Source organism: Coregonus lavaretus (assembly GCF_964263955.1).
Source record: "Coregonus lavaretus genome assembly, chromosome: 32".
Lineage (NCBI taxonomy): Eukaryota > Metazoa > Chordata > Actinopteri > Salmoniformes > Salmonidae > Coregonus > Coregonus lavaretus.
In genome coordinates this window covers 13,860,132-13,879,405 of record NC_140019.1, presented here as the reverse complement: position 1 = coordinate 13,879,405, position 19,274 = coordinate 13,860,132, and the positions used below count along the sequence as shown (strand labels likewise).

Genomic DNA, 19,274 nt, shown 5'->3' with positions numbered 1-19,274 from the left:
AGTACCCTCCAAGCTCATCATTAAGCTTGAGGCCCTGGGTCTGAACCCCGCCCTGTGCAACTGGGTCATGGACTTCCTGACGGGCCGCCCTCGAGGTGGTGAAGGTAGGAAACAACATCTCCACTTCGCTGATCCTCAACATCCGTACTCCCTGTTCACCAATGACTGTGTGGCCAAGCACGCCTCCAACTCAATCATCAAGTTTGCAGACGACACAACAGTAGTAGGCTTGATTACCAACAATGACGAGACCGCCTACAGGGAGGAGGTGAGGGCTCTGGGAGTGTGGTGCCAGGACAATAACCTCTCACTCAACGTCAACAAAACAAAGGAGATGATCGTGGACTTCAGGAAACAGCAGAGGGTGCACCCCCCTATCCACATTGACGGGACCGCAGTGGAGAAGGTGGAAAGCTTCAAGTTCCTTGGCATACACATCACCGACAAACTGAAATGGTCCACCCACGCAGACACTGTGTTGAAGAAGGCGCAACAGAGCCTCTTCAACCTCAGGAGGCTGAAGAAATTCGGCTTGGCACCTAAAACCCTCACAAACTTTTACAGATGCACAATTGAGAGCATCCTGTCGGGCTGTATCACCGCCTGGTACGGCAACTGCACCGCCCGCAACCGCAGGGCTATCCAGAGGGTGGTGCGGTCTGCCGAACGCATTATCGGGGGCAAACTACCCGTCCTCCAAGACACATACAGCATCCGATGTCACATGAAGGCCAAAAAGATCATCAAGGACATTAACCACCCGAGCCACTGCCTGTTCACGCCGCTATCATCCAGAAGGCGAGGTCAGTACAGGTGCATCAAAGCTGGGACCGAGAGAATGAAAAAAAGCTTATCTCAAGGCCATCAGACTGTTAAATAGCCATCACTAGCACATTAGAGGCTGCTGCTGCCTATTGAAATCACTAGTCACTTTATTAATGTTTACACTCACTTTAATAATGTTTACTTATCTTGCACTACTCATCTCATATGTATATACTTCATTCTATAATATTCTACTGTATCTTAGTCCATGGCGCTCTGTCATTGCTTGTCCATCTATATATTTTCATATGTTGTGAAATTGTTAGATATTACTTGTTAGATATTACTGCACTGTCGGAGCTAGAAGCACAAGCATTTCGCTACACCCGCTATAACATCTGCTAAACACGTGTATGTGACAAATAACATTTGATTTGATTTGACGACTCATCCTGAATTTAATTCCGCTGCTCTATCGATTGCTACATACATTGTCTGAATCTGCCATCCTAGAAGTAATTTGTGTGACGTCAAAATTAGGAGCGTTGTACAAAACAAATTAATCAGCGATTGGATCGTCTCTAACCAATCTAACCAATCAGAGTATCAAAGTTGATAACGTCATCATGTAGGCTGGCTCTGGCCTAACCTATCGCTTTCTGGGACCAATTAGAACGTTCAGAATGTGTTTGCATTCCAAAATACGTTGGGGAGGGGGGTAAATCCAGACTCATCGTTTTTCCGGAGCGATATGGATGGGTAGCCTGACAAGGATATTGCACCTTTTCACATTAGATTGCCTCTTCATTATAGTCACAAATTGTATCTTGTGTCATATGCTGTGCCGCGTTAAGAGATGACAAAATAATTGGTTGTGAAGCTGCATAGTAGTATTTGTTGATATCGGCTGTACAGGATATACATTTACAATGTATGCAATAGTACATTCACTATCTACCCCCTATTAACTATTTATGAACTGCCTATGCATACTACATGTGGCCTATCCAAGCTCTCTGATACACTCAAGCCATGGAAACATGAACTATTACACAACCAGTCAAGGATATTCATCTTCAACCTGACACTAACCAGTACCTCACAGTAATCCTATACTCCATGGCAGTGTGTGAATTGCCAAGCCCAGTACAGCCCAGCCTGGCTCGGCCCAACCCATATCTGTCTGTGTGTGTCAGTCACACTCATGAAATATTGACCAGAGGTCTGCGGAGCTCATTACCCCTCCACTCACTGACTCCCCGCCAGACACTGTTATCCCCGACGACATCGATGTGGAAAACGACACCATCACTCACGTCCTCTCTCTCTCCCTCTCTCGACACTGTTTCCCCTCTCTCTCTACACGACATCTCTCTCTCTCTCCCTATACTGCGTCTCTCTCTGCGTGTATGAAATCCTATTCATATTTAATAGTACTGTATATTATTCACAAGGAGACTAAGTGTATGTGAATCAAGTGGACTGTTGATCGGTTGCATAAACTAGTTGACAGCCGAGCATTATATATGACTATGTACGACTTTTACTTTAGGGTTATATAATGCTTGCTACTGGAGGTAAACTGAGTTTTCAGTGTGACTTCGCTCACCCCACTATATCGTTGTATATTTATGATACATGCAGTATAGAGTCCTGTCAACGTTGTATATTTATGATACATGCAGTATAGAGTCCTGTCAACGTTGTATATTTATGATACATGCAGTATAGAGTCCTGTCAACGTTGTATATTTATGATACATGCAGTATAGAGTCCTGTCAACGTTGTATAGTTATGATACATGCAGTATAGAGTCCTGTCAACGTTGTAGAATATGGAATGAGGAGTGTTATGAGAGGAGGGAGTCACAGTGCTGCCTGCCACCACAGCTTGGCGTACACATTTACATTACATTTTAGTCATTTAGCAGACGCTCTTATCCAGAGCGACTTACGTACACCACAGGAGGCTGCTGAGGGGAGGACAGCTCATACTAATGGCCGAAACAGAGTGAATGGAACGGTATCAAACACATGGAAACCATGGAAACCATCTGTTTGATACTATTCCACTCCAGCCATTACCACGAGCGTGTCTTCCCCAATGAAGGTGCCACCAACCTCCTGTGGTATACATAGTATATGACCCCATGCTGCCTCTCCCCTGGTGACAGGAGAAGGGTGTGGAGAGGTATAATGACTGCCTCCTGCTAGCCTGGATGTCACAGTGGATAGAAGGGGTCCACCTCAAAAATATTGACTGACTTGAACCAGACAGCTGAGAGTTTGATACCTTTCTTACCACTGTAATGTTGATGGTGTTTTACATATGACCACTGGGAGGCAGTATTTCTGTCTGCTAATTCATCATTCTTAAGGGACAAGTTATGAATGATAACCAAGGTTTGACGTTGAAAGAGGCCTCATTTGGGACCTATTATCTTAATCTCGCTCTCTCGCTCTCACTCTCTCACTCTCTCCTCCCACAGAGGTGTCAGTCCCTATGAGTATGAAGGAGGTGGACGGCTACATTGAGAAGCAGGTGGCCTACCTGTCAGGTGGGGGCTCTTTACTTAGTCTTGTCCTACTACTAAGGGTTCATAACCTCTGACCTGTGTTTACATTGGTTGTATAGATTCAGGAGGTGTCTTCGAGCTGTAAAAATAGTAGTGACATGTTGAAATAGATTATTTAAATAAGGCGTCAGCAAAGAACATATCATTTGTTTAATACATTATTGAGTGTGATTATTCATATTAAAATATTTTTCTTCTCAGGGGGGCGTGGTGAGGACTCCAGCGTGATCATCACCCTCCCAGAATACTCTGCTTTCAGCGACATTCCAGAGGAATCTTTAGCCAAAGTCTTAAAATACCTCACCCTCATACCTCGGTGGGTGAACCACCATACTACACTATGCCAAGTATTAATCTCTGTAGCCCTCCCTCTCTCTTCTCACAACTCTCTCTTTCTCTGCAGTGCAGTGTGTGCCTGCTTCAGTCCAGAGTTAGAATTCTTAGCACAGATGGCACTAGATGCTCCCTATCCCTCATCTATTTCGATGCCCTAGGGATGTCCTCTGTGCCAGCTCAGAGCAGGTATACCTAGTGAGGAGGGATCATATCATTGGATGTGGGCCAAAAGGGAAGTTTGAGTACAGGTCACAAGAGTCGATGAACGTCCCTGTAAACAGATCTATTGTATTTACTCTGCAGTCTTTCTTTCTGCACCCAAAAAATATAATTTGTTGTTGGCTGTGTTTAACTGTCAAATTCACTTAGCATATTATCAGAGTTTTTCGGTACTATACCTATACATTTTACCAGTAAAAGTATACATTTGTTCAAATACTTTTGGTGCTTGTGTTTTCAGAGCAAGACAGCCAGGTGTAAAATTCATCATCATTTTAGACAGAAGACTGGATACATGGACCTCTATCAAAACAGCACTTGCCAGAATTGCGGTGAGCAAGTTAGTTTTGTCATTCTTTCGCGTGTGTGCGTGCATACGTGCACTTTCGTGCATGTGGAAATCAAATCAAACGTTATTGGTCGCGTACACAGTTTAGCAGATGTTATAGTAGGGTGCAGCGAAATTCTTATGTTACTAGCTCTTAATAATGCAGTAACATGTCAAACAATATAATAATAATAATAATAATAATAATAATAATAATAATAATAATAATAATAAAACACAACAAAAAACTGTACAGAATATCAGTACTATCAGAGTGGACGTCAGTGGGGTGTTGTCCATGGTGCTGAATTACCCCTACTCAGTTCCTGCTGTTTTGGGATGGTCTCTTCTCTTGTGCTGTTTTGTTAATTAAAATACTAGATTGTGCCAATATCTGTCAAGTACCGCAGTTGTTTTGTCGCCGTTTGTTATTGCTCATACTTAATTTTCAAATAAATTGTTCTGTATTCACTGTATGAAACTAAAGTCCCGTTGTGAGGTAATCAAAATGCATGAGCCAGCACTCAGCTACATGGATATTTCCCTGATGACGCTATATTTCGGCGGACGATGAGGGGAGAGCGGGAAGTCAAGAAGGCTAGAGGAAGGGAGAGCTTGCAGACAGCGCTGCCACCCTCCTCGTGGCAGCAGCGTTGATGCAGCGGAGTAGAGGGACCAAGTAACTTGGCACCGATTAGTTAGCGACGGGACGGGCGAGGTTTAACGTTATCGCATAAATGGCTGTAAACACGATGGCTGAGAGTTACAAGCGCCGGGGATTGCCCAGGATACGGAAGAGCCCGGTAACGCGATTTTTAAATAGTTTGATTACGTGCTAAAAGAGTTGTGCTCAAGTTTGGGTGGGCAGGGTGAATGCGGCATCGCTCACTGACTGCAGCTTGCTAAGCGTAGCACTGCAGTGCAGAGCCTGATTTGAGCTTAGTCATACAATTGATGCAGTGAGACCGAGAAAGATCACTTGCTTATATGAATACAAACCGGGCAGCGATATTTATTTAGCATGTTGAGCTTGAAGGGCAAAGTTTATGTTTGCAATAGCCTGAAGCTAGATTTTGATAACGAGGTCAAATGAATGTCAAAGAGCTCTATATGCGAATGCATCGGTCTTTTTGGAATAATCAATTTCCCACGGTTTTATGTCGATGTTCTGTGCTGCACATGTTCACGTTTTAACAGCTGGCAACTTCAATTCAACCAAACCCATATCAATTATTAGTCAATAGGCTAGACCTGCACCACCACAGTCATGTGATAAAAATGGTTGTGAGCATAATTTTTTCCAATTTAGCTAATCAGATTGTGATTTACTTGTGATCTGATGCTGGAAATCACTCTGAAAATCACCTCACCTCTAAATGGAATACAGCCTACTTGCTATCTGTTCTTGTTTAGTGAAGCCATTTTATATTGACTGCAACTTCAATACACCTGTGATAGGCACTAGCAGGATAGGTCTAGCTTTCCTTATCTGATTGACAGTGGGTGCCCCTGAGGCTTTGTCTGTCTGCAGCTGATTGCTTGTTAGTGCTGTCAATATGTCCTGTCAGTGACAGATGCTGGCTACTGCCTATCACTCTATGCATCCAGAAGTCCATACCCTTTATAGTGAACATACTCTGGCCTGATGTTGGGTAAAGACATGTTCCAGGAATTGTCAAAGCTTTAGCTTCGTGTAGCTTAGTTGGTAGTGCATGGCGTTTGCAACGGCAGGGTTGTGGGTTCGATTCCCACGGGGGGCCAGTGTGAAAAAAAATAATGTATGCACTCACTAACTGTAAGTCGCTCTGGATAAGAGCGTCTGCTAAAATGTAAAATGTGTGTTAAAATGAGCTCACTGTCCAACCCCGGGGGTGTGATTGTGTCCCTCCCCGTCTCCAGGCCTCCTTCCCTGGAAATCTCCACCTGGTGCTGGTGCTGAGACCCACCAGCTTCTTCCAGCGCACCGTCACAGACCTGTGCTTCCGCTTCAGCCAGGAGGACTTCATGCTCCAGATGCCAGTAAGGCAGATCAGAGGCCAAATCCAACACTTCACCACACGGCATCTCATCTTTGAAGAAGCATGCATAGTACTACACACAGTCGATTATGTGCAGCTTATTCTAGCTCTCCTCTATTAGGTGGTGATGCTGAACTCTGTGACAGACCTACTGAGATACATTGATGAGAACCAACTGACCTCAGAGTTTGGTGGAACCCTGGACTACTGCCACAGTGACTGGATCGTCCTAAGAACAGTACATACTTTAAACTTACATACCACCAACCATGCAGCCACTCAGAACCCCAACACTTATATTACAACATATCTGATGTGGAGAGACATATTCAAACTTGGCCTGTAGGTTTATATTAGTTCTGAGTGATGACATCAGAGTATACATTTAGAAACACTGTGATGACTTCCCTGTGTTGTGTGTGTGTGTGTGTACTCTCTGGCTCCCCTCCAGGCCATAGAGAGCTTTGCGATGACAGTTAAGGACATAGCTCAGATGCTGCAGGCGTTTGGCACAGAGCTGGCTGAGACAGAGCTGCCAGATGAGGGCACCGCCATTGTGCGCCTCCTCTCAACCCACACTGACAAGTACAGGAAACTCAAGGTATACTGCAACCCTTTTACACCGTAGAGATAGATAGATGACTCAATGGTGGAAGCCCTCAATGGCAATGTCCATGTTAAAACGGGTTATATCCATGATGAGTCCTCTATCTATCTCTATGTTTTACACTAGACTCTATCATAAAGTGTTACAATTCTATATCAGTGGCAGACTAACTGACAGCTAGTCTACATGTTCCCCCTGATATGTTATAACCATTTTGTCTGTCTTGATCATTGTCTGTCTTGTACAGGATGCGATATGGTCAGTATCAAAGGAGGGTCGTCACCTGCTGGCTAGCCTGGAGGCCTCGGGGAGAGAGGAGGATTCACTTTGGGATGTCAGGCTGGACTGGGAGACTGTGCAGAGGTGTATATAACCTCAGAGGGATAATCATACTACAGTCTGCCTAAATGTTATAGAGTGGCCATGTATTATAACCTCTCTCTTGTCTTCAGGTTACTAGCCCAGCTGAGGAGCATGGAGTCAGCCTTTGACGGCTTCTTTGAGAAGCATCATCTAAAACTGAAACAGTACTTACAGCTGCTCAGATATGAACACAGCTTCCAGGAGGTGCGTAATTGATCGATTTGTTGATTAATTGTCAAGAGGCAACTCTTAGAACAGTGAGGACACGGGGTGTACAGTTCAATTTGACATCGGATGGGACGTTTTGAAGTTGGGAGGTGTATATGTCTGAAACTAATGGCTCGCTCTCCTGTTGTGGTCAGATGGAGTTGTCTCTGGAGCGCCTGGCGTCCCAGGAGAGAAAGGTGTCGTTGTCAGGGGAGACGCTGACTCAGACAGAACAGACACTCAGAGACCTGGACAACCTGGAGGCTCACGCACAGGTCAGTGTTTACTAGGACACACTAACCTCATCAGATCAACAGACCAGGGTTACACATACTGTATACTGTGGTTGGCTGTCTTCTCTGGGACTCGTGCTTTTGGTAATAGCATTGGTTGTGTAGCTAGGATTGAAATGTATTTGCCATTGTGATGCTGTATGTATGTAGACCTCCTGTATGCCATGTCTTGTTGTATGTAACTGACTGTGGTGTCCTGGCTGTGTTGCTAGGAGGAGATGGGCCGTGCCCAGATCATCATCCTCCATGGACACCAGCTGGCAGCCAGTCACCACTATGCCATGGCCCTGATTGTGCAGCGTTGCAACGAGCTACGCCACCGCTGTGACACGCTCAGTAATGCTCTGAGGGTGAAACACACACACCTCTCCCAGGCCCACCGGCTGCTACTACGCCTCGGCCAGGTAGAGGACACACACACACACACACACACACGGTTTACACTAATGTACACAGATGAGTACACAAACTAACATCATACACAAACAACCACACTGATACTCTGTCAAGTGCTACCATTTATCTGAATATGATTGGTCAGTGTGACGTCGTTGTCTTGTCCCCTCCATAGGCCCAGAGTTGGTGTGATGACGGGGCCTACCTGTTGGCCCAGCAGCTTGTGGGTAAGTTCCAGTCTAAGGAGGGGGCCCAGGCTGCTCTGAAGGACATAGACAGATTCCTGGAGGGGGCTCCGTCTCTCCTCAGCTCAGGACATGACCTCCTGGCCATGGAGTTTGAGTCTGTCCTTACCCCGGAGATGCAGGTCCAACATCAACCAGTGTCTCTCATTCACAAACAGCCTTATGATTTAAAGAGAAACACCCTCTGTAATGCTTCTCATGACCCATCTGTGTATAATCCATCCTCAGTGCTTTCCATCACCCCATAATATATTTAATATTACAGGACTTATACAAGCATTTATTTCAGATCATGGCACCTTCAGACAACCTTCAAGACTGCATAAAGGCTATAAACGCCTGTTTCACTAACACCATGTAGGTTTTGGCTCCATGTAAATGTCCTAAGCTCCCCCCTTCTCTCATCCTCCACAGGTCCAGATAGGGAAGACATTTGACAAGCACACAGCAGTGCAGGAGATGATCCACAACAGGCAGGTCTGTCTGAGAAAGCTGGCTGATAAACACGTCCGTCCCGTCCAACTAGTAGCCCCCCGGCTGGAGAGCCCACCCCGCTCCAAGTCCCCACTCTTCTCCCCCAAACATGGTAAGAGGAAGCAGTGGAGTATATTCACACTCACTCACACACACACACATTCAATCACACTTGATGATACAGTACATTAGCATTTGTCACAGTAGATTAAACAGCATCAGACCACAGTTGACTGTGTGGGGTTATAGAGGCTTACAGCACACTTTAATTATCCAGCTCCGTTAGGCCTCCACCCAGGGCTCTGCTGTTTCCCAGGCCCTGTGTAGGCAGCCCTCCCCTGGCCTCTGGCCCGACAGCCGTCCCTCTCCCCTGGGTACTGGGTGTCGTCCATGTCCTGAGCCTAGGGCTTCACACACCTTCCTCCAGGCCTCAAAGCAGTAATCAAAACAGCCAACCACAGGCTCCAGTAATGAGGAAGCCCAAGGTGTCTGTGCTCGACCTGAGTTTGAGGTCCACCTTTGCAAATGAGCTAGCTGTTTTGGCCCAGCAGTATAATCAGTCTGTTAGCCACGATGCTAGTTGGGTACTGTATGGTAGTGCCATATGGGGTTCATATACATTAAAGACCCTTTCATCTCCCATTTGCCTCCAGGGAGGGCTGGACAAAGCTAGCCATACAGCAACCAATTAATAATGAGGTGCAATGTGTGGGTCTGTGAAACCCCTTTAAGAGGGGAGATGAAGATAAATGTGTTGGCTCTGATTAGTGTGATAATGCACACGCACACACACACACACTGGTCTTAGCCTATGTGAGGAGCACATGATCAAACGGCTAGTCTGTCAGTCATTTACACCAGACAGTGCTTTGGGTGATGTGTTCTTATATAGTAGTGCTGGAGTTCTACTGCAAGCTGCTTATTACAAATGATTAACTAGCCCGTCCATCAGAAGAGAAGTATCAAGCGTAAACCCAGTACCAACAGTCATCCCAGTGTCAAAGACAGGACAACCTGGTCCCACAGGACCTATCAAACCTACTGTCAGTGTCATATCGCAGCAAGCAACTGCTCTTTGTAATGACGGCTCTGTTGGGTAACGTTAGTGTTAACTACTGTGCTGTATACCAACGTCATGGCTTCATCAAAGCATATATAGAGACATATGCTATACTTATCATTATTAACATGTTAACCAGACAGTTCTTGTTTTTCATCAAACATATAGAAACGCACACCGTTATCAAGTTCAGCTGAGAGGTCGTATTTTGCAGGTGTCGACAGTTTGAAGTTCACCTTCGATCTGTCACTCCCTGGGAAGAGGACATCACGGAAAAGCCCCGCCTCCAGAAAGGTGAGATGGAGAAAAGGACGTAAAAGATGAAAGTAAAATATCATAGTGCAGAACAGTTCACACATGTCACTATGACAGTCACTGTGGCTGATGAGGACATGTAAGATAGTAATGTTATGGCAACTGTAAATGCTTGAGATGGATTTCCTTCTTTAATCTGTGTTTTCTGAGGATGCAAATCCTGGATGTCTGTGTGTGTCCTGTCCGTCTCAGATCGAGGTGATGCATGACTACCAGGAGAATAGGATCTCCCTGCTCTCCAGCCTGGAGGGAGAGGACAGCCCAGACCTTCTCAAACGGTCTGTCTGTCTGCTCATCCTCTATATATTCCTTCTGTAGTCTTCCCAATTTCCTTATGTTCAGACAGAATACTAATGAGGCCCTCTGGGCTTGTGTCTCCACAGTCACGTGATGAGGGAGCTTATTGAGACAGAGCGAGTCTACGTGGAGGAGCTGCTGTCAGTGTTGCTGGTGAGAAGAGACACAGCAGCGTTTCCCCCAGCCGTTATGGATTACTACAGTGAGGTTTGTATACTGATTATGTGTGTATGTGTAGGGCTACAGGGCAGAGATGGAGAACCCAGCCCTCACAGGGCTCTTGCCCCCCATCCTGCGCAGTAAGAGGGACGTCCTGTTTGGCAACATGCCTGAGATCTACAACTTCCACAGCAGGCAAGGAAACATCAATTGGCAAGGGCAAACACGCATGCTCACTCATACACACATATAAATATATATACAGTGCATTCGGAAAGTATTCAGACCCCTTCACTTTTTCTAAATTTTGTTACGTTACAGCCTTATTCTAAAATGGATTCAATTGTTATTTTTTCTCATCAATCTATACAAAATACCCCATAATGACAAAGCAAAAACAGGTTTTTAGATTTTTTTGCAAATGTATTTAAAAAAAGAAACGGGAATACTGTGCTTCACCGTAGGGATGGTGACAGGTTTCCTCCAGACACAATCCTGTCTCGGAGCTCTACGGGCAATTCCTTCGACCTCATAGCTTGGTTTTTGCTCTGACATGCACTGTCAAATGTGGGAACTTATATAGACAGTTGTGTACCTTTCCAAATCATGTCCAATCAATTGAATTTACCACAGGTGGACTCCAAACAAGTTGTAGAAACATCTCAAGGATGATCAATGGAAACAGGATGCACCTGAGCTCAATTTCAAGTTCATAGCAAAGGGTCTGAATACTTATGTAAATAAGGTATTTCTGTTTTTTATTTTTAATACATTTGCAAACATTTCTAAAAACCTGTTTTCACTTTGTCATTATGGGGTATTGTGTGTAGATTAATTAGGATAAAAAAAAAAAACTATTTTAGAATAAGGCCTCAAGAGGTCTGAATACTTTCCGAATGCACTGTGTATATATATATCCTGTAGTTTAGAGGATGAATCAGCACTGTCATTGACTTGTGAGAAGTCATTCATGTTTTCCATAGGCATTTGGAGTCTCAATGAACTGTGAGATTAAACCAGCAATTGCATCAACATAACCTCTATGAACTACTGCTCCATCTTAAAAACAACCATCTCTACAAGTGTTTGAGTGTCTCTGTCTGCATCCTCTATCCTGCCTGCTGGGATTGCTCCCCTGTTGGGCTGAAAGGCTAAATTGGATGACTGCATGAGGCCCTAAGCCAATTAGAGCCTCTCTAACTAGTGTTAAATGCCAGTTGCTCTAACGAGCGCTTGATTATGCCAACGAGAGAGGAAAGTGGCAGACACCGGGGGCTCAGTGGCATGGCTGTGTGGGTGGCTAGTCTTTAACTATGGAGGAGGGCTAGATAGGGGCCTGCTGTGAGGCTGACTGTGTGGTGATGGTGGATGTTGCTATGTGTGGTTAGGGTGTGACCTATTGACCTTATCTGTCTAGGATCTTTGACCTCTGACTCATGACCTCTTTGTACTACAGGGTGTTCCTCCATGACCTGGAGGGCTGCCTGGAGACCCCAGAGGGAGTAGGGGCCTGCTTTCTGGAGCGGGTGAGGAAAGCCTACATGCCCTCAAACGCAACTCTGGACCTCGAAGCCAGTTCCACTGCATTTTTTCATTGTTCTCCTCTAATCAGGTACTGATTTAGACCTGGGACACCAGGTGGGTGCAATTAATTATCAGGTAGAACAGAAAACCAGCAGGATCCGGACCAAGTAGGGTAAGAGTTTAATACCCCTGGTAGTTTGTCTGTGGAAGAATGTCTTTAACTATATCAGCTGAAAATTATGTGAGTTATGTGGCGATGAGTTTTGGCGGAGTGTACCTCCAACTATGTCGAGTCGGTATCAGTTGATACTTCAGCAAAAATGTCCATTCTTTAAGGCGTTCCTTTTCCCTATGTTTGTCCTGTTTAAAGGCATTATTTTCTTTGTGTGCTGCAATCTGTCGTTTTTTGATAAAAACGTTCTTCTATGTAATCCAATTCTATGTAATTCTTCAGAGTAATCCACTATTTTCCAATGGGGTATGAAGTTAGCGACTTCAAACATGCACTACCACTTTTATAAATATAAATTATTTAACGTTACCTGTTGTTAGAGAGTTAGGGGGTGTTGGAATCCATCGTTTTTTATAAAAAATGGCATTCTATGCATCACCTGCCAAAACAAAAAACTCTGCTGTGCTATGACGGGACTGCTCCTTCTCCGTTAACAAACAACGCTTACCTTGGCAGAGGTTGCGTAAAATGCTATGTTTGATCAAAAACGACGGATTGCAGCACCCAAAGAAAGGAACAGCTTTACACAGGATGAATATAGGTACAAGGTACGCATTAAAGGATTTGGGAAAGTTAAGCTGATCATAGATCTGTTGCTAAGGGCAGCTTCTACCTGGAGCATGTCAGATGATGTTAGGGAGTACAGAGTTAGTTAATTCATTCTGTCGTGTTCTGTCGCTCTCCACATGGAAATCGACTGACACCGACTCGATGTAATCGGCAGTACACGTGTGTTTGACAGTCTTGCATGTATGGTGTGTCATTGGAAATGTATGTGTGTATTTCCAGAAGGAGAATTTCCAGGTGTATGAGTGCTACTGTCAGATAAGCCTCGCTCAGAGTCCCTATGGAGGCAGTACTCAGACTGTGCCTTTTTCCAGGTCAAGCGTATTTTTTGTATTTGTGTCCACTGTTGGTACTTAGCGATACTACTACACCACAATACCAGACATATTCATTATTTTAATAGCACAAAATGATATATTATTTATATTAGATGAACTGTTGTGGTATAACTGTAATAAATGCTTCCTAATATCTCCTTGACATATTCTACAGGAGTGTCAGAAGAAGCTGGACCACAAACTGGGTCTGGACTCTTACCTGCTGAAACCAGTGCAACGCCTTACCAAGTACCAGCTACTACTGAAGGTCAGACCTTAGTGAAACCAACCAACAAACACACACCTCTACATTTTAGTCATTTAGCAGACGCTCTTATCCAGAGCGACTTTTTTCTTTTCATACTGGCCCCCCGTGGGAATCGAACCCACAACCCTAGCGTTGCAAGCGCCATGCTCTACCAACTGAGCTACACGGGACCTCTACACAGCATACCATGCCAATATTGCAGCATTTATATTAGTTTTAGCTATGCTGAACCTTTATCATAATTCAATGTCCCAAAATCCTGTAAATGGTAACAGCACTATGACATAACCTTTCCTTACCTAGGGACATTTTATATCAATTAATTGAATGTAGGACATAAAGGATTACAGATGAAATTAGAGAGAAATCCTATCTGATTAATGGGGAATGCGCACAATTTTCTGTCCTGTGTTTGTCTGTTGTTATCGGACAAAATAAGGAAAATCTTACACGCAACACAGACTATTATTTTATAGTACAGTTGGATAATTTCAGGATTTCATTGTTACCAGATATTGATGTGTACCAGACATTGATTGGTGTATTGCACGCCCACGTGTGTGTGCGCGTGTATGTGTGCGCTCTAGGAGCTACTGAAGTACAGTGCAGGAGGCTGTGAAGGGACCTCCGAGTTACAGGGGGCGCTAGCAGCCATGCTGGACCTCCTCAAGTCAGTCAATGACTCCATGCATCAGATAGCCATCACAGGCTACCAGGTGACTTGTCCTGTGTGTGGTTGGTTGGTTGGTTGGTTGGTTGTGTGTGTCTGTGTGACTGACTATCTGACTGTGTGTGACACAGTGTGCTGTCCTATATGTGTGACAGTGTGCCATCCTGTATCTCTGACCCTGTGTTGTCCTGTTTCCCCCCAGGGAGAGTTGTGTGACCTGGGCCGGGTGCTGATGCAGGGCTCCTTCAGTGTGTGGATCAGCCATAAGAAAGGCCCCACCCGTATGAAGGAGCTGGCCCGCTTCAAGCCCATGCAGAGACACCTGTTCCTGTATGAGAGAGCCCTGCTTTTCTGCAAGCGCAGGGAGGAGCATGGAGAGGGAGCAGACAAGACCCCCTCCTACAGCTTCAAGCACTGTCTCAAGGTGTGTGTAGGCAGCACTCTCTGACACATGCACCCTGTCGCAAGGGGGTTTGTTTTGGTTCGTGTGTCATTGTGTGTGTCAGGGTGTGTGTCAAGGTGTCAGTGTGTGTGTCAGGGTGTGTGTCAAGGTGTCAGTGTGTGTGTCAGGGTGTGTGTCCAGATATGTTTACAGGGCATGACGGATGGCGCCACCACCAGCTGCTCTCCTCTTGATGTGTTATTGAGCGCTTGAGCTTCCTGCCTTCACACAGCGGCGGGCCAGTCATGTAGCAGAAGCGTGCCTGACGTGATGTGTGGCATGTGCTTGTAGGCCCCAGGTGCAGACTGTGTGTATGTGTGTATCCTGGCAGATGAGTGCGGTGGGGATTACAGAGAACGTCAAGGGAGATGTGAAGAAGTTTGAGATCTGGTACAGTGGCAGGGAGGAGGTGTACGTCATTCTGGTAAGGATCACCCCTACTGTGAAGTGACTGTTAATATTATTCATACAGTATCAGCCAGCATATGTTCTCCAAACAAGGACTCTAGACAATAACTACCACCCACTGGCTTGTTCATTGTCTGCGTGTTCTGTTCTTTGTTGTGACAACTTTATGCTATGTTATGTATTGCTATTGTACAATATGTGTTACGCTACTGTAATGCCATTTTGAAATCATGCCTGTAAAATGCAACGAAAAAAGTGTTTCCTACTATACATTGACTGCGTTCTAATCTGTCCTGATTTTATCCATCTCCCAGGCTCTCACAGTTGAGGTTAAGATAGCTTGGCTCAATGAGCTGCGGAGAATCCTCACCAACCAGCAGAAACTCCTCAAAGGTTTGGACGTCACTCACAACACTCTCCAAAGCACACTCAACAAAGAGCTGGTTTAATTCATCTAATCTCAGATGAATAATCCTAGCCTGCACCTAACTTGAACGTCCTCTCATTTCAAACTATCCTTTTGTCTCTCCCTCCTTCACTTCTTTTCTCAGATGAGCATTGTGTCAACAACCAGATGCCAGACCACATCCAACGGTCTCCGCCCATGTCTGAGAGGTCAGTCCTGATGCATATTGGGTGTTGTAGGACGCCCCTCAGTTGTCACAGCAGCTCCCCACTGATGGTGTGAGTGTGGCAGGCAGTTATGTGAGCTGTTCAGATGGTTATGATATGTGGTGTTGGGGGAGCATATCAACAAGCATGCATAAAGCTGGGAAATGAGGAGAGCGAATAGGAGGTTGAGGAGAAGGTGGTGTGTGTGTGTGTGTGTGTGTGTGTGTGAAGGAGTCGATGTGTGAAGAGAAGATGTGTGTGTGTGTGAAGACCCCACTCTCTCCTTTGCTGTCTGGTTGCTGTCCTCCCCTCCCTCCCCCCTGCAGGGGTGTGCGGCCGTCCGGAGGGGCTCCTACGGGCTGTCTTTCGGGGCTGGACTTTGTCTCGCTGTCCGCTGATGTCTTTATGTGTCTGCGTTCCCGGAGTCCCCGCCCTCGAAGCCCCCGGCAACGCCCCCGGCCCCGCCCCCCCAACAGACCCCGACCCCAGCGCCACTGACCCGTCCTGACGCTCAGTGGTAAACTCAGCCCAGCTCCGCATGCCCTGGCCCGGCTTGGCATGGCCCGGCTTGGGATGGCCCATCTTGGGGACCTAAACCACCCACAGGGCTGCTGTGTTTGCATACTGACCGTCATCTGCAACTTCTTTACTAGCGGACTCCATTTGACTCATACATTCGCCAGACGCACTTTTCCTCATGTCTTTTGATGTCCCAGCAGATCTTCCATCTCAGACATGGTACCCAAAATGACTGCACCCATCTTTGCATGGGATTTGCAATTTTGCATGGAATGCAAAAACAATAAAAAATGTTTGGATGTTTTTAACTTACATTTTTTAAATCTTGATTTCCTCATGTTTTCAGCATGAGAACTGCTTCTTAGATGGGGCTTGCTGTTTGAGAGCTAATTAAATTAAAATGATCCTAAGTTATTTGGCTTGTAAAATATAGACAAACTAATACATTGATGAACCAGGAACTTGATAAATCGAGACCATATCTTTCCATGCGCCGGCACGTGTCTGCTGTGTACCAGGTCAGAGCCCACACTGTGTCTGTGTCAGCTTGGTTTGCACTTGGTCACATGGTTGCTTTGTGGTGTGGGGCCAATTGGCTGGTGTTTGAAAGATCATCATGGTGGTGTGAGTTGAGTTTGAGGGAGAAATTGTCCTTAACCACAGATCTAAGGTCAGTTTTGCGGTTCCCCTTTAAATGGTTAAATGTGGGAAAGTTAATCTGATCGGTGGCTAAGGGCAGCTTCTTCTTGGAGCATGTCTGATGAGGTTAGGGAGTACAGAGTTAGTTCTTTCATTGTGTTGTGTTGTGTCGCTCCCCACAGCAAACAGCAGAGGGCGTCGTTCAGCTCAGAGGACACAGAGTCAGGGAGGAGCAGTCCAGACCCCCAGTCCCACTCCCCAAATTACCAGGGCAACCGACACAGTGAGTAAACCACTCCCCATACATATACCCGTAACATAATCATGTAGATACTTGGTAACTACTTGTAATAATGGTGATTGGGTCATGAGAGAGAGTACATGAAACTCCCTTGACTTGATATTGGATTTATTTTGGTATTGCGATCCCTGTTCCCTAAAGATTCAGGTGTTTCACATAAAAAAGCACTAGGTGCATGGAGGAGCTCTGGGGGAAAAAGGCACTGCTACTGATATTATCTTTTGATTCTATCTTCTTGCCACACATCAGGTTTGAGTTGCCATTTATCACTATAGTTTCCAAGTATTTACCTTGGTTATTTCTGTTACTATATAAGGGAAGCAAGCAAAATGTGACTCAAAACAAAAATGTGTGTTGTGTAATCTCCAGGCTGGCCCGGTGCGCCTCATTCAGTACACATCTGTGAGGGTCTGGAGGAGTGGGGTGGAGGTCAGGACCCCTCTCACCCGTCAGACACCGAGGAGGAAGACACTGCTCAGCTGGTGAGATGGGTTCTCTACAACATCAATACAACCACTCACCCTTATTGCACACTGTGTGGCCTCGTTCCTTACCCACGACCTTAGATATGCTTATCATAAAATCTAAAGGAACCTCTTGAGGTTCCTAAATGTTTACTCTAGTAGGATACAGCTCTACATATCCTTATCCTAGTCTAACAGAAGTGTTTCTGTCCTCCCAGGCTCCAGGCAGCTATAAGGCGTTGGCTGAATGTCCACGATACGGCCCAGATGACCTCGCCATCAAGAGCAGTGATGTCATCCAGCTACAGCACGAGGACAGCGAAGGCCACTGGTGAGTGTGTCAACAATCTCATATGTCTGGTGGTAAAGTTGGTTGCCAATGGCAGAACCCTATTTGACATGGCTTTTACATGGGCTCTGGGCCGACTGTAAACGTAGGGAACCTAATGTAGCCGATGTAAAGACTTAAGGACAAAACTGACCGCGCAGACGAATGGTTAAAAGCAGCTGGTGGCCATCCTATTTCTTTTAATTTCTCAACAATTTTACATGTTGAATCGCCAACGTTCATCAACACCCAGCAGGTAATCTACCGCCCAAAGCTGCCGCGAACGGCCAACGTTCATTATCGTGTGCCCCGTCCTTCACCTCTTTATAACCTCCCTCACTCCATCTCCAGGTTGGTGAAGAACCTGAGTCGCAGGCAGAAGGGTCTCATCCCAGTCCCCAACCTGCACGTGATTCTGGGACACAGCAGTAGAGGACAGTCCACCAGACTAGGAGGTAAGGGTACTGTTACAGTACAGAGTAAGAGGTTTCTAAAGCCATTTGTACTCTCAGTCCTCCGCTCTGACATGGAGCTCATGAGATGGGTTTGCTTGAATAATTTGTCTCCTCTCTCATGCAGATCCAGGGAATCTGAAGGCCAGAAAGCTCAGCTCCCCTTAGAGGACAAATGCTGCCTTCAAGTGCTTGTGGGAACTGGGAAACTTTACAGTATGAAGTCGTAGCTCCGACACGATTGTTCAAGTGCTTTTGAAGTTGGAACAATTCTTCAACCAATGGCAAGCTAGATGATCTAGCTAATGATCAAGTTAGCTAGCTTGATTAAAGTTGACAATATGGTAAAACTAGCTACATTATACACATTGATACGTTTGACAATGTAAAAAATGAATTTGCTTTAACATCTTTTGGTTGAAAAGGTGAAAGGTCAGTGATGAAAAGTCACAACTTCTAAACTCTGGTATCAAACCCTATCTCTGACTTTCCCACTTGGAATTCCGACTTAGGAGGGTCATTCAAGTGGTTATTTCCCAGTCGAGTATTTCCCACTTCAGATGAGCATTTGAAGGCAGCAATAGCACAACTTTTGTGGGACCTTTGCACAGATTGACAGTCTGACCAGACAGACTGTTATCCATTAGACACTATGAGGTCATGACTGATGGAATATCTTAAAATCTGCTTCCTCAAAGTGCTCTCATTGACCATGATGAGAGACAACTAGCCAATTGAAGAAGGACACAGGAGCTTTAATTTTGGATTATTGATTGACATTTTTCTGGGCCAATAAAATGAAGACCTGCTTTTGCCCACTGTGATGGACAGTGGACAAACTTAATGAATGTTACCTTAACTTTGGACAGCACA

General features: G+C 45.4%; 1 pseudogene across 1 annotated transcript; it reads left to right on the top strand.

Moving 5' to 3' along the window:
* The first annotated feature begins 264 nt into the window (after positions 1–264).
* On the top strand, positions 265–19,268 carry LOC311107402 (proto-oncogene DBL-like; annotated as a pseudogene). Its single transcript, XR_014615878.1, has 30 exons — positions 265–803; positions 3,255–3,323; positions 3,543–3,657; positions 4,138–4,228; positions 6,124–6,243; positions 6,364–6,480; positions 6,694–6,843; positions 7,097–7,212; positions 7,302–7,416; positions 7,575–7,694; positions 7,925–8,116; positions 8,284–8,475; positions 8,768–8,939; positions 10,102–10,181; positions 10,395–10,480; positions 10,586–10,652; positions 10,738–10,853; positions 12,115–12,184; positions 13,204–13,295; positions 13,474–13,566; positions 14,154–14,282; positions 14,439–14,660; positions 15,010–15,102; positions 15,401–15,479; positions 15,638–15,701; positions 17,039–17,139; positions 17,527–17,639; positions 17,840–17,952; positions 18,301–18,404; positions 18,529–19,268. The product of XR_014615878.1 is annotated as a proto-oncogene DBL-like (transcript).
* Positions 19,269–19,274: the final 6 nt, after the last annotated feature.